This window comes from Chrysochloris asiatica, unplaced genomic scaffold (genome assembly GCF_000296735.1).
Source record: "Chrysochloris asiatica unplaced genomic scaffold, ChrAsi1.0 scaffold00019, whole genome shotgun sequence".
Classification (NCBI taxonomy): Eukaryota; Metazoa; Chordata; class Mammalia; order Afrosoricida; family Chrysochloridae; genus Chrysochloris; species Chrysochloris asiatica.
The window spans coordinates 8,260,084-8,275,989 of NW_006408537.1; the positions used below are offsets into that span (position 1 = coordinate 8,260,084).

The 15,906-nt window shown below is 37.6% G+C and overlaps 1 pseudogene; it reads left to right on the top strand.

Annotated features, from left to right (window-relative positions):
* The first annotated feature begins 851 nt into the window (after positions 1–851).
* Positions 852–15,906, top strand: part of LOC102823029 — an 84,174-nt pseudogene continuing 69,119 nt past the window's right edge.

The following is a 15,906-nucleotide window of genomic DNA, read 5'->3' on the forward strand; positions in this document are numbered from 1 at the left end:
CATTCGAGAAATAAAAGCATATATCTCTAAGCCTAATGTTGAATGCTGGAATTATTAGCAAAACCCCCATCTTTTTTCTTTTCTTAATTCATTTATTTAAATCTAAGACTATTCACTTTAAATATCAAATATATAAAGGACACAAGATGGAATATAAGTTTGTGGCTTTTATTATTACTCATTATATTATGGACTCCTGGTGTGGTGCTGTAGGATCGGCACTGGACTGTGAACCACAAAGTCAACAGTTCAAACCCACCAGCTGCCTCTTGGAAACCGTATACAGGATTGCTATGAGTCGGAACCAACTTGACAGCACTTAACAAAAACAGTAATTATATGATTGGGACAGGTAATTTAATTTTGCTCTGTCTCAGTTTCCCACAGTATAAAAAACTAGAGAGTTTGACCAAATTACATCTTTCAAAAGCAGAACCAAAAGGATTCTCAACTACTGGATATTCTTAAACTGTTGCTTTGTCTCATTCATGAATAAATGATATTATCTGCAGGTTATACAAGTTACACAATTATTTGCTTAATTTAGTTTGAGTAGGAAAACATTACATAAAAACAAACCTAAAGTTGGTGTTGTTACTAAGTGCTGTCGAGTTAGTTCTGACCAATAGTGACCCTGCATAGAGTTTTGAGGAGCGGCTGGTGAGTTTGAAACATCAACCTTGCAGTTCAAACCAACTTTGTGGTTCAAATCGACCTTATAGTCAAGTGCTTATCCTACAGCTCTACATCAGGACTCCAACTTAAAGTTAGAAATAACCTAAATGCTCAGCAATATAGCATTTTTGTCTGTATTATGATATAATTAATGGGATACCCAGCATCCACTTGAAATGAAGAAGATTGCCCTACGACTTGGGGAGAATAGTCGTGCTAGATTGGTACGTAGGAAGGATGGGCAAGTTGCAAAACAAAATAATCACACTTTTTGTTTTTTAAAATAATGAAACCAGAGACTTCCAGCAAGATGGTGGACTAGGCAGAAACACTAATGGACCCTCTACAACAAAGGTATTGCTAAATGTCATTGAGTCAGTTCTGACTCATAAAAACCCTGTACAGAGTTTCCAAGGAATAGACCTTACAGTTTAAACTGACCTTACGGCCCAGTACTTATCCTACAGCACCACATCAGGACTCCACAACAAAGAGATGAGAGGCCAAATGAAAAAGACAAAAATAAAAATCCTGGAACCCTGAATTTCAGAGATAAGCCTTGAGTAAAGGATTGAGTGCTTGCTGGAAGGAGAAGCTGAGCAGGGACAGTGAGAGAGAGACACTGATTGGTGAATGGTCACCCAGATGTGGTGTGACAATCTTGAACTTTTGTGAACAGCTTTGGCAAAAGAAGATGTCCTAACAGTGCAGATTCACACACAGGCTACAGAAAAGGATACAACGATCTTGCCCAGAAGCCCAGCCACAATCGTACCCTATGCAACTCCCATACAGTGCAAGAGCCAGTACCAACTTCTATACCTCCTGATCAATGATAGACAGCAGCTGACACCAGCAGACCCACCATAAACTGTGAAAAGCAAACGGAGAATGTGCACACTCTTCCATTCTCAACTACAGCCACAGGAGACAGTTGGTGAGAGCCTAAGAATACATCAACATACAATCATCAATTAAATACAAGTATGGAAACACCACAATGACCCAAAACAACAGACAATTTTAGCTCATGTGAAGAAACTAGAGAATGGCCCAAACAGATGATTAAGATACAGAGACAGAAAATATTTCTGAGGAAGAAAATGAAAGAGAACTATCTGAAAAAGAATCAAAAGACTGATATTTAGGTACCTTTGGAGGATTGACAGAAAGATCAAGGAAAATAAAGACAACATAGAAAAAAACTTAGAGGAATTCAATAAAACACTAGAAGAACAGACAAATGCAAATTTTTAAAAACTACGAAGCCTACAGTTAGAAATATAGAAGATTAATACTAAGATTTCTGAGATGGACAATACATTGACAGTGAAAAGGAACAGATCTGAAGCAATGGAATCCTGAATTAGTGAATTTAAAGATCAATTTCAGTGAGCTAGAAAAACAATCAGGAAAAAAGAATGAAAAATTCAAGAATTATGTGGGACATCATGAGGAGGAATAATTTATGGGTGATCAAAATTTCAGAACAGGAAAGACAATAAAGAATTGTTGGAAGAAAACTTTACTGGCATCATGAAGAAAAAGAAGATAAGCATGCAGGAAGCTGAGTTAACCCCAAATAGGATAGCTCATAAAAGAAAACCACCAAGCTATATCATAATCAATATCTCCAAAATCAAAGACAAAGAAAGAATCCTGAGAACAGCACACGCACAAAAAAATGAAAAGTTACACATAAAGAAACAAAGCTCGGATTTCTCAGCAGAAACCATGTACATAAGAAGGCAATGGTATGACATATAAAAAACTCTGAAAGAAAAAAGTTGCCAACCATATGCCCAGCAAAGCTGTTCCTCAAATATTGTGAAATTAAGGCAGTTCCAGGTAAGCAGAAATTTTTAAAAATTATAATAAACAGACCAACTTTAAAGAAATATTAAAGGGTGTTCTTTGGACTGAGAACCAACAACAACAGACAACCAGAGATTAACATGCATGACAATACCACCTAGAACTCAGTACAGACATTGTTGTTATTGTTAAGTGCCATCAAGTTGGTTCTCACACATAGCAACCCTATATAAGGTTCCCAAGGAGCGGCTGGTGAGCTTGAATTGCCGACCTTGTGGTTCAAACCAACTTTGCAGTCCAATGCGTTAACCCACAGCACCACATCAGGACTCTCTAGAACAGAGACAGAAGTATTTAAAGTACAACAAACATACAAGACTGAAAATAGAGAACCAGAGATATCAATTTATAATGAAGTCAACTATAAAACAAAAAGAGGGAATAGTGCAGATATAGAATTTACAAGTGGTGAGAAAGTCAAGTAAATTTCAAGATAAAATAGACTGTTTTAATTGGGGAACATTTAAAATAAATTACAGGGTAACCACCAAGAAAATTAATACACCTTCATATCAAATTAAAAAGAGGAAACTCAGAAACATTTAGTAAGCATTAACACAACAAAAACTAAAATGAAAAGAAAATTCACAAACAAAATTAACTCAGCCAGAAAATTATGTGGAAGAAAGAAACCCAGCAGCACCATAAAAACACACACACACACACACACACACACACAAAAACAAAATGACAGCAATCAATTCATACTGCCAATAATTACACTAAATGCTAATGAATTAAAGGTACCAGTCTAGAGACAGAGTAGCAAAATGGACAAGAAAACAGTATCCTACAATATGCTGTTTACAAAATACATAAAAAGATGGAGGTTATAATAGCATACAGAGTATGAAGGAGTTTTAAGAGTGATGAAATTGTTCTGTATCTTGGCTGATGTGATGGTTATGTGACTATAAATAAATATTTAACAATTTTAAAAAAAATTAAATTAAAAGATGGAGACAGCCTAAATGTCCCTCAACAGAATGTTTAAACAAACTTTGGTACATATACATAGTAGAATATTATATAATGCTGGAAGTCCTGGTGTGGTGCTGTAGGATAAGCACTGGATAGCGAGGGCGGTTTGAACCTGTACAGGGTTTCCAAGGAGTGCCTGATGTGTTTGAACCACTGACCTTGTCATTCAAACTGACCTTGTGTTCCACTGCTTTATCCCACAGTGCCACACCAGGAGTGAAATTTGTTAGTCACAAAAGAACAAACATTGTATGAGACCAATGTCATCAAAAGTTAAGAAAAGAAGGGTGAAGGAGATGGAAAATTATTCACAGGCTCAAGGATAGACGTATGTTAACATGGGTTTATGGGGCAGGCAATCTACAACTAGAGGGAAATTAGCAGTGAAAAGATGAGGGTAATGGGAGACACCTGGAGGAATACAAGAATTAAAGTGAATAGAGTCAAATACCATTCACTGATGGTACATTGTAATCATTGTAATAAAGCAAAGTATACAATTTGTTGAACACAGAACTGATGATCTGCTCTATAAACCTTCACTCAAATCATAATAAAATGTTTTTGTTTTTTTTTTTTAAAGTAACGAAAGTAACATGTTAACTATATTATTCTCTAGCTGGGAGGATTATTCTAAATTAAGAGTAGAAGATTAAGGCATATAAATAAAATAGTTGGCTGCAGTTATTTCTAATATGTGTGATTACAGGTGATTTTTATGATTTCTTTTTGGGCTTTTCTACAGCATAAACTAGAAGATAATCAATATCTTTTGTAAAGTTCTAAATATCCCATTTCTACTGCTGTCTGCACAAGGAAGCAAAGTGTAGAGTGTTCATAGTTCAGCAAAAAGGATATCAGGCATTGTTCTTAACCAGATGCAACCTTTTCCTTTGGCTGATTGGTGGTTTGGCCTCCCATCAAGAACAACTACCTTCCTGGTCACTGAGAGGATATGAATCTAAACTCTCCAGGTTAGCTGAACACAATGAGCCCTTGACCCTGGACACTGCACCTGACCTGTTGCCTTGTCCCCTCAACCACCTCCCACACCACCATGAAGGCAGTCGTCTACCATTTACCAGATAACATTGGCAAGTAAATTAAGGCCAACTGGGAAGATGCCTATATATATAAACATATAAAGGAAGTATGAAAAGTATAATCTCATTTTCCATTCTAAAAATGTATAATAAGAGTAACAATATCTAAAAAAAGGAAACTTACCAAAATATTAATCTTGGTTTATATGTGATGAACTTATGAGTGCATCTAAATTTTCTTACCTTTCCTCACTTTAAAAAAATTTTTCTACATTAATGGAACCCTATCCAGAGAAGCAGTAATGCCAAAGATGGAAGCAGAGATGATGACATGGAGAGATAGAGCAGCTGAGGACTCCAGACTCATGAAAAGAGAAAGGCTGTGTGCTGGCAGCCAGGAGGCAGACTTGCAGAATGTGCTCTTTGGTTGATTGTTTAAGTAATTATATATTCCTGAGTATTTTTGTGTACATTAAGAACACAAACAAACAAAAACACAGAGGGAATAGAAGCAAACATTGTTGAATGATTATGCATGGAGAGGATTGTAATCATTGCATTGAAGCGAAATATGATAGGGTGAAGGTAAAACCAATGTTCTCCCATGTAAACTATCATTCAATTCACATTAAAAACTTAGAAAAAAAGTGTTATATTTTTAATTTAAAATAAAATGAGTTAATTTGATAATTTAATCAAGTCAGTCATTTGTGATCACTCTTTATAAAGTGATCAATATAGATAAGAAGTCACTAGAGGATTTAATGTTTTAAAATATTGACATTATTATAAAGTTTATTCTAGCAAATCTTTTTAAATGTATTCATAGTAGCAACTGAATAGTGTTGAATGGTGACCAGGTTTGGCTAACCCCCTACTGGCATTCTAGCTGGGGCATTTCCTTAAAGAAACTACTCTTTCTATAATCCACCCACCACCAAGACACCTTCCTCTACTTTTCATCTGGAGCACACTCCTTCCATTTCTGCTGACTTTTACATGTAATCTGCATGTATCAACTCATTCTATTCTTACCTCCTGTGGGTTTTCCTAGGCCTCCCCATGATGCACCATGCCAGCCTTTCCTGTTGCTATGCAAATGTCTAGCATTTGTGGGTTTAATAAAAGATCCCAGATCAATAAATATTCAGGGTCTTTATGAGTCTTCCACTTGGCAGATCACCCTTGAAACTCTGCCAGCTTTACATTGTCTTTTGAGTTCCAAGTGCTTATTACAAGCTCATGTCTCTCCCTAGCATTCCAGACTTCTCAGCTGTCAAGCCTCATCAGGGCCAGGCATAACTGAAAGGTCAGAGGCGACTAGAAGTTACTCAGTAACTTCTCTAGGGCAATGCAGGAGAATATAGATTTAACAGTCATCATGTAGATGTTGTTCAGTGCTGACAAGTCGGTTCGCTCATAGTAACTCCGTATAGGATTTCCAAAGAGTAGCTGTTGAGTTGGTCTCACCGACCTTGTGGTTCAAACCAACATTGGTGTCCAGTGCTTCTCTTACAGCACCACATAGAGCTTTCCTATTTGCCAAATGATTGCCCATTCACCATCCCCTTTAATGCTCTCAAGCATTAATTATATTTGCATTTTACTGATATGGAAACAGCAGCTCACAGAGTTTAAGACTCTTGGCAAAGTCACCACTACTGACAAATAGTTGAATAAGGTTTTTTGACTCAGTACTGGCTAGTTTTGTACCACAGTTGGCTGGGATGAACAGGGGAGCCATTTGAGGCAGATCAGATTGGGGACATTATAAGCAGAATGTTTTCTCAGAAGATTTGCTTTAGATGGCAATAGGTAGAATTTCTAGTAGGAACTAACCACATCTGATCATTAGGTATAGGCAGCATTCCTCAATATTTCTCAATTTGAACTTGTCTTGGACATTTTAGGTGGGGCAATCCCTCATTGGGCACATCTGTCTTGCAAGTTTTAGCATCCTTGATGTCTAAGTACTAAAACCTAATTGTAGCAGCCCAAAATGTTCCCCAACGCATTTCCAAATATCTACAGGGGGGCAGGGGGGACTATGCTGTTCTCCAGTGGGAGCTCTTACAGCAAACTTGTACTACTGCACCAGTTTAAAAACAAAAATGCCTCTGTTACTTAGAAGTGACAGCTTCAATCAAAATTAGATCAATAGGAAGATAATTATTGGGTGGGGCATGGCAGATCATTTGAACTGAGCCAACCTGGACTAACTTTGCTTTTGTACTGGACATGATTTGATGGCTGATGCAATCAGTAGCCATTCAATACGTTGGCTGTCGAGATAAATGCATTATAACAATAATGAATGTTGTGCGATTTCATTAAAATGGACAAACAAATTTCTACATCTCTGACCAACTATATGTTGCCTGGAGTTTTCTCTTGAGTTGGCAATGATGAACTCTTTAGTGTCCCAGACCCTCATTAATGTGAAATTCTTTCTAATTGGCAGAGGGAGCCATCAAGATGGTACTAATGGATCCTGGCAGAAGTCGCAGTGTCGGGTGATGTAAATGAGAAAACTCAGGCAGCGACCTTTCAGAAAAAAAGGCAGACAACATTTATAAGTCACAGAGATTTCTCTACCACCATGGAAACAAATAGTTTATTTTACTAGCACACAATGCATTTTCACAGATAACATCTTTAAGGGCCCTTTTCTCCTGGATGGTGTTAACAGATGAATGAGGTTTCCTGTTGTACTAGGAGAGAGGATTGTGTGCTAGAACCTTTCGGGGACCCCTCCCATAAACTCAACTTATCTCCACCCATAGCAAACCATCTGAGTCACATAAGCAGCTGATGAAAGGGCTTTGTGCCTGGCTGCTTTTCCCATCCGAAGCCCTGCCTGCTTCTCAGACAGTTTAACTTGATGCCCTTCATTTTCTATGGGATGGCTTTAGGGCTACAATTTGCTTTTCTCCCTGTGTAAACTCTGCACAGCCAGAACAGTTCTGATCTTATGGTAGCCAATTTGCTAGATACTATCTTTCTCTTCAAAGAGCCCAGAGAAAATTGTCAGAAATTCAAGCAGTCTGTTCTCTCATGCAAAGGGCACTATCACTTTGATCACTGCTGTTATTGAGTATCAGTTCAGTCTTATACAAGAGGGAATATGAGTTTCAATACAGTATTTTGATTCCATTTTTTTTCTGGTGAACTGAATGCTCTAAAAATGCATGTGATTATGTAAAATCCTTTCCACTAATAAGTATTGGACTGCAAGGTCAGTTTGAACCACAAGTTCGGTGGTTTAAACTCACCAGCTGCTCCTTGGAAACCTTATATACAGGGTCACTATGAATTGGAACTTATTCAACAACAAAGAGATGAAGCTGGGATCACAGCAACTCTTCTAGAACCCTTTCTTCTTTTGTAACAACTCCAGAAAGCATTTCTGAGGCTCGTAAGATCAAAAGCACCACAAACTACCAGAAGAATACACAGACCTGTCTTGGAAGAATAGCCAGAATGCCCATAGAAGAGAGCATGGTGTGACTTTGTCTAACATACTTTGGACACTTTATCAGGTAGGACAAGTTTCTAGAAAAGAATATCATCCTTGGTCAGTGAAAAAAAGGAAGACCACCAATGAGATGGGTTGTATACAGAGAAACAATGATCTCAAACATACTATGATACTGAACAGATTCTAGTGAAGCTTCCAGACCAAGACAGACTAGGAAGAAAGACCTGTGATCTACTTCTGAAAATCAGCCAGTAAAAACGTTAAGGAACATATGGTCTAGTCTGCAATTGATCATGGAGATGATAAAGGACTGGGCAAATTTTCTGCCACTGTACAAGGGGTGCCCAGGTGTCAGGGGTTAACTCTATGCCAAATATTCCTCATCTCAAATATTAGTTTTAACATTCTAGTTCACTAAAGACAAGAGACCATCCAGCATTATAAAACAGTAGCATTCAATGTAGCAGTACACTGCTCCCACAGTGCTCATTTGTCAAAGCTTCACAAAGATGGGGTGGGGTTTTGAGCTGGTTTGTTGTTGATCTGATGGATGTGATTCTGAACCCTTACATCATTGCCTCCTCACTTAACCAATAGGAAGTCTCCAGAAAGTATTCCAACCCTTAAAAAAAAAAGGAAATGAAACCTTCCTTACTGGATTTTATTGAAGACTAAAATGTCACAGCTAGAAGCATATTTTTGACTTAGAGATTCATCTCACTTGAGAATACACGGGAAGGATTAATGCACACGTATCTCTAACCTTATAGCATTTACCCTGTTAGTGCAAACATGTCTATGACCTTAAAGTATTTACCCTTGGATGTTACTATGTTTATTGGATTCTTTTTCTGAAATCACATTTTGATAGAATGATAAAACGATGCAGACCCAAAAGCCATTATCAGAAGGAACATAGTAGTGCAAAAAAGGACTAAAAGATGAAAGTACCTGGCTCAAAAGACAAAATCTTGATGATGATACAGCCTTGTCAAGACTAAACCTATGAGTTGTTCATGTTTTTTCCATGACATCCGTCTCAGCTAATCGGGGAGGCCACTGGCCCTGTACCAGGGCAAGCTTTTATTGTTGCAGGACAGCCAAGTCCTACAACAGGAAAATCTGACGAGTGTCTGGATGGGATCATGTAAATTCTCAGAAGCTGAGTATCAGGAGTGAGCATGGGTTTGCTCCCATTTGAAAAGAAATATGTGTTTTAAAAATGTAGCAACATCCAAATGTACAACCAAGTAGTGCCAAAAAAGCAACTAGGAGGGAAGAAGATGTCATGTAAAGTCAGATTTCTGCTTTCTCTTGCAAGCAATGCATCTTATAGAGCTCTGCCCCTCTGTCAGGTTGAAAACAAAGAGAGAATTCTTCACTCCTGAGGCATGTGGCAGGAGTAATTAGGTTGATGGGATTTGGTTTGAACTCCAGGCCAAACACCCCTCAAAAGGACAAACGCGGGTTTCTTCCAGATGAGCCTTTCCACAGCTCCAGGAGTGGAAAATTGCTTCATGGTAAGAAAAAGAGCACAACATTTTTAGCAACTGATGAGGCAATAGTTTGCAGAATGGCTCCCTTCTCACTGAGCCATTTGTATGCTTGGAGGAAAAGTGATCAACCACTGAAGAATGAAGGCACTTTTAAGAGTTTGGGATGTTGTTTGTACTATTAAAAAACACACCTGGATAAACACTAGCTTAATTTACTTAACAATATAGTATCTTCAAAGTTAAACCTGAATTATAATTCTAAAATTTCAAAAATATGTAAGGTCACTGTGATCTTCCAATTACAAATTTTAATGGCACGTCTGAAATGTATAAACTTAATATTTTTCCATTTTATTTCAAATAACTTTAAAATATTTAGAACTGGTTTAAAATGCCCTTATCTATGATTCCTCTCCATGTGTGAGACATAACAAATTACTCTCTAAGGCTGGTTGCTAACTCCCCTTTCTCCTTTGCTGCTTGAATTCTGACTTTGTTTCCATGCTCAGTCCTTTCCCATTAGTCTAAACTCACCATGATAATTTTATAGATTAGTTTAGAGGTGGGTATGTGACCCAAACTTATCTTTAGTAAAGCTTTACTCACATGGGATATTAATGATATTGTCTGATGATTTCCACATTCCGTTGGGTCACTTCTCTTTGATATGGGCATAATACAGAGCTCTTCCAGTCAGTTGGCCAGGTAGTGGTCTTCCAAGCCAGATCCAGAAGAGGACGTGGTACTAGGTATATTCTTGCTGACGTCAGATGGATCTTGGCTGAAAGCAGAGGATACCAGAAAAATGTTTACCTGTGCTTTATTGACTATGCAAAGGTTTTCCATTGTGTGGATCATGAAAAGGTATGGACAACATTGCAGAGAATGAGTAATCTAGAACACTTAATTATATCATAAGAAACCTGTACATAGACCAAGAGGTGGTTATTTGAACAGAACAAGGGAACACTGAATGGTTTAAAATTAGGAAAGGTGTACATAAGGGTTGTATTCCTTCCCCATACTTATTCAATATGTGTGCTAAACAAATGATCCAAGAAGCTGGATTACATGAAGAAAAAGTGTGGATTGGAGGAAGCTTATTAACAACTTGCAATATGCAGATAATACAACCTTGCTTGCTGAAAGTGACTTAAAATACTTACTGATGCAATTCAAAGACCACAGCCTTCTATATGGGCTGCATCTCAATGTAAAGAAAACAAAAATCCTCACCACTGGACCAAAAAATAACATCATGATAACCAGAAAAAAGATTGAAGTTGTCATAGACTTCATTTTTCTGGGATCAACCATCAACACTTATGGAAGCAGCAGTCAAGAAATCAAATGGTGTATTGCATTAGGCAAATCTGCTGCACAAGACCTCTTTAAAGTATTGATAAGCAAAGATGTCAGTTTGAGTACTAAGGTGTGTCTGATCCAAGCCATGATATTTTCAATAACTTCAAGTGAAAGTTGAACAGTGAATAAAAAAGACCATAGAAGAATTGATGCATCTGAGTTATGCTTGGAGGAGAATATTGAAAGTGGACTGCCAAAAGAACAAACAGATCTGTGTTGGAAGTACAGCCAGAATGTCTCTAAGAAGCCCATATGGCCAGACTTTGTTTCTCATACTTCAGACATATTATCACGAAGGACCAGTTACTGGAGAAGGATATCATGTTTGGTAAGTGAAGGAACAGAGAAAGAGAGGAAGACCTCCAACGAGATGGACTGGCACAGTGGCAGAAGTGATGGGCTCAGGTGTGGCAATGATTGTGAGGTTGGCCCGGGACCAGGCAGTGTTTCCTTCTGTTGTGCATAGGGTCACTGTGAGTCGGTGCCAACTCGATGGCATCTAACAGCAACAACATATGACCCAGATCTGGGCAATGATATATGGGAAGAAGGAAAGTCTATTGCAGATGGAGAAAATTTTTCTCTTAAAAAAAAAGAAATATGAGAAAATAGTCACTTTCTGTGCCTGGATTTCATACACTGAGGCAATAAAATGAGATTGCAAGTCCCCCTCGATACACTGAGAAAAGCAGAGCAGAAACAGGAAGAATCTACACAGTCAAGTCATTAAATTAGCCTATTCTGGAGCATCTACTTTTAGATTTTCCTTGTTCTATGAGCTAGTAAATATTCTCATTGATTAATTCCATTCATTTAGAATTCCTATTACTTGCAACTGATACAATTCTGGACTATGTAAAGCTCAAATAATTCCTATTCCACTATAAGTATTTGGGTAAAATAACTATGCAAGGGAATCGAGCCTTTCTACTTTACACTTGTCTCAACACTCTAATCAGGAATTGCTCAATAATCTTTCCTGCCACTCAAAAAGTAAGGTGGGATTTACAGAGTATTAGTGGATTTAAAAATATATATTTCTCTAAATTTAAGATCAATGAATTATTGCAGAAGAACCTTAAACATTTAAATCATTCCTTCATTTGTTGATACATAATTTATGATTTATGATTCACTTTACAGGTATATTCTTTATGTATGGATATTAATCAAGAAGGGGTGAGATGACATTTTTGGTAGTAATTTCATATGGATCACACACTACACAGATACATGTACTTCAGTGGTGGGGGAGAGGTGATGGGGGAGAAGCGACCAGTCAGTTTGAACTTCCAGCCTTGAGGTGATAAGCCCAAAGCTTAACTCACCATGCTACCAGGGCTCCTGATGTACCTGTGTTGTTGGTTAAAAGCTCAGAATTGGACATATAGGACAGTGGCCATTTTATAAATTTATTAAAATTTCAGTTGTTCACAATTGGAACTCGTCCCTTGTTCCACACTCTGTCCTCTTCACCCCCATTAAAAATCATTTACATTTTCCTTTGTTTGAGAATTATCTGTCTTTCACTACCAGGGAAAGTTTGTTTATACTTCTTGGGAGCAAGGCTTCGAGGTCACTTCCTACCATTAATTCCCTGTCAGTTAGTGTCACTTGGGGCATTTCCTATTCCTGTTCTCAATAATGCTGAGCAAAGACATTCTCAATAGTTTTAACTTTTAATCCTCCACGAAAAGTCTTCAAATTGTGCCATGAAATTCCATCCATTTCATTTAACTGTGATTATTTAGGTAGAGATATGCCAGCATTGTTTCCCTTATGTAGATCTAGTGAACTCCCTGCTGAGATTCTATTTGTTTAATAGGCAATACAGAATTTTTTTCCCATCTTTAGAAGCAAGCTAAATTGAGTACAGATTGCTTGGAAATTAATGCAAGTGAGTACAAGCTATAAATCCTGAATGTTGTTCCTAAGTGCCATCAATTCAGTTCTGACCAATAGCGACCCTGTATAGGATTTCCAAGGAATGGCTGGTGAGCTTGAACTGCCAACCTTGCAGTTCAAATGACTTTGCAGTCCAGCGCATTAACCCACAGTGCCACACCAGGACTCCATAAATCCAGAATACATGCTATTAACTCAATATCAAGAAACAATGGCTTTGTCATCTTTCTGAACAGAAACCAATAGGCCTTTGATTCAATTGAAAACATTCAAGTAAGTTTTTAAAAATTTTAATCATCAGTAACTTTATAAGAAATAATTTAATTTAATTATTTTTACTCTGATTGGATTTACCAATGTTATAAGCTTAATGTAATTTTCTAGAGAACTTATTCTAGAGACTTTAAAATATCTGATCATTATTGACATATTTTAAGACTCTTTATTTGATATTATTTAGATGGAGATATTTCTTCTCTATAAGTGCATGAATAACCTGTTTTGGAATGGAAAATATCAATTATTGTGTTTATTTTGTCTAAGTGCTAATTAAAAAACAACAACTAAATTCAGCTATTTTATGCATCAACTACCTGCACTGAGACTTATGTGAAAAAAAGCTACAGAATACTAAAGAAATAAAATAAAAGACTACCTAAATAAAGAAAAATGTTATGTTCCTTGAGGAAAAAATTTTCTAAAAGAATTTGACAAATTATCCTAAAATTTATCAGAAAAATTAAACTGACAAACAGTCAAGCAAATTCTGAAACAATGATAAAAGAGAAAGGATTTGTTCTAACACATATGGAGGCATATTATAAAGTTGTAATAGTCAAAGCAGTGTGGTAATGGTACAAACGTAGACATCAGTCCACTTTAAAACAGAAAAGTTGAATCTGAAACAGAAAATAGTAATCAATAAATGCAGGGGCAACCAAAAACCAACCTGCATATCACAAAGCAAAAGAAATTCCAAGAGTTAAATAGAAAACTCTGTCCATGAAAGAACAGAAAGAAAGCATGAACAAAACATTTCTATCTGAGAGCACAAATATGTTTTCTGGTCAAGAAAGTAGCAAATGAGACCATAGAGAAAAAGATGTAAAACTTCCTGTCTTAAAAGATTCCTGAACAAAATAAGAATGCAAATAACTGTGAAAACTCATATAAACGTGCGATGAAAAGAGTTAACAGGTTTAATTGAGAGATTTCAAATCAGTTGTTTTTAGGTGCCCATGAGTAGATTCCAACTCACAGAGAACCTAAGTATAAGAGAACAGAACACTACCCCGTCCTGCACTATCTTCACAATAGTTGCTACACATAAGGTTTTCACTGGCCAGTTTTTTTTAGATGTAAATAGCCAGGTCCTTTTTCTTAGTCTATATTCATCCTGAGACTCTGCTGAAACCTGTCCACCATGGGGACCCTCCTGGTATTTAAAATATCTGTGGCATATCTTTCAGCATCACAGAACCATGCAAACTACCACAGTATGACCGACAGACGAATGGTGGTTCAAACCAATCAGGTTGAATTAAATGCCCCCCAATAAAAATATTGTTAGGATGGTGCAGAACCGGGCAGTGTTTCATTCTGTTGTTCATAGAGTCACTAAGCATTGGAACCCACTCAACAGTACTTAATAACAACAACAATAGAAATATAGACCAAAAACGTGAATAGATGATTCACCAAAACATGTTAGAGCCAGAACTAGATGGGACTATCTTGTTTTTAGGACTTGAAAATTTTCTACCTTTGACAGGGTGAAGTCTTTATCACTCTTCATTAGAGGAAAATATTCAGTTTTCCTTCTCTGGAAGATTTCTGCCTTGCACAGATTCCAACTTCCTCAAGTTTTATTGTTTATTGTTGTTGTAAAGTTCTGCAGAGTCAGTCCTGACTCGTAGCAACCCTACATAGGGTTTCCAAGGAGCGACTGGTGATCTTGAACCAACAACCTTGTGGTTCAAACCAACCTTGTAGTCCAAGGCATTAACCCGCAGCACCACCCGAGGACTCCTAAGGTTTTACTGTGGTGGTGGTGGTGGTGGTAGTTATGTGCCATGGAGTCGGTTCCGACTCATAGCAACCCTGTACAGGGTTTCGAGGTGTAAATCTTTCGGGGAGCAGAAAGCCTCATCTATCTCCCATGGAGCAGCTAGTGGTTTCGAACTGCTGACCTTACTGTATGTACACAAAAAAACACTGCCACCTAGTCAACTCTGACCCTATAGGACAGAGTAGAACTGCTCTAAAGGGTTTCCGAGGCTGTCAATCTTGACAGAAACAGACTATCTCATCTCTCTCCTACTGGTGGGTTCTTGTTACCAACCTTTCATTTAGTACCCCAGTGCTTAACACACTGCACCATTAGGACTCTTTATTACTGTATATTTTTGTTTTTGTTAAATGCTACCAAGTCGGTTCTGACTCATAGTTACCCTATATAGGATTTCTAAGGAGCAGCTGGTGAATTTGAACCGTTGACCTTCCTGTTCAAACCAACCTTGCGGTCCAGTGCATTATCCCACAGCGCCACACCAGAACTCCAATATATGAGTATAAATGTGTCTGTGTATGTGTGTGTGTCAGGGAGTAGAAGTGGGGGATTGTTTAGCTTCAAATTGTTCAAATAAATACATACTAAAATAGCCACAATACAACCACATTGGTCTACTGGTGAATGGAAGAGGCGGAAAGGCATCAATGAAGAAATGGGCTGAGTTCAACCCAATCCATGGAATCCCATTGACCTGGAGATGAGAGAGAAAAGAGGAAGAGCTGGTTGGTCCAAAGTGTGGTGAGACCTGAGGACATTTGAGCCCATGGACAAGGACTTAGCCACAGAGGGCTAATGCTGAGAGTGAAGCATCCAGCTGATATGAAGTGAAGGGAGATGCACAAGAACACACAAACTTGCATACAGTACCCTTTTGACATAGCCTCGATGGCTCGATAATCAGAACTTGACTACAGGAAGATTGAAAAAAACATACATATATATATATACAGGAAACAAGGGTAAAATTGCTTCAATTTGATGAACATGACCTATACTCAGAGCGGTAGTTACTCTAAA